We start from the raw sequence: 1031 nt of genomic DNA on the forward strand, positions 1-1031 counted from the left end.
TTGGGGGCATCCAAGATACAGATGCCAATAAGTTTATAAGCACAATGGTGATACCTGAATGAAACATTTTAAATATACAATGTATACTTGTCAAAAGAAAATTCATGATATGCATATTTCTAAATTTACTAGCACTACCAAAGGTAACAAAGATGCTAATGCAAAGTGCTCAACATTTTGCAGCTTCTGGAAGTTATCTTTCCTTGCTTTGCTTACATGATCACACCTCCTCTTGAATAATGCTTGGGGAGACCTAATGAGGATAATTTTTAGACAGCCTGACTGAAATACTGTCCTGTCCTATTCAAGTCCTGGGGTTTCTGTCAGAGGGTGAAATAAGCATGCATCTCAGTATTATCACCCAAGAGATTCTACTTTTGAGCCTCTGGTTCTGCCTCAGGTGGCTACTAAGTGATGGAAGGATGAAAAAGAGGAAGACTGTATAATAGTGAAAGCTAAAAATATGCCCTAACAGAAACTATAGTTTTCCTAGTATGAGGATAAAGATTTAACCTTGCAATATCAATTGTTAACCTATTAAACAAGCAACTGCACTATAAAAACTTTGTCTTTCTGGATATCTGCACAAATCTCTGTCCACAGTACCCTCCCATCACTGTCTAAGGTAAAGGAAAAGGACATTGATTTTTCTGCAAACTTCCATACTTTTAAGTTGACTAGCTGGAAATCTGCTATTTAAATAGGAAGCTATGTCCAGTTTAAGGAGCTGAAGTTGCCAGCACAGCTTTAATGGATAAGACATTCAAGGACCAAAAGCACTGCCATTTGCCACATTTCTGAAATATTATGATTCCTAGTCTGGAGAGGATGCATGAATCTTTTCCATGTCCCAAATCTTGTTGTGCTGCTCTGAGATGAATGGCAATGAATAACAATTATTTATACTCCACCTTACTACTCAGACACTCAAAATAACGCTGGAGCAAGAAGAGCAATGCTATTCACTGAGAAATGAGAATTATAGCATTCTTGATGGATAGATATTTATTATCCCTATTTTCAGATAATTA

The sequence above is a fragment of the Balaenoptera musculus genome, chromosome 4 (genome assembly GCF_009873245.2).
Source record: "Balaenoptera musculus isolate JJ_BM4_2016_0621 chromosome 4, mBalMus1.pri.v3, whole genome shotgun sequence".
Taxonomy (NCBI): domain Eukaryota; kingdom Metazoa; phylum Chordata; class Mammalia; order Artiodactyla; family Balaenopteridae; genus Balaenoptera; species Balaenoptera musculus.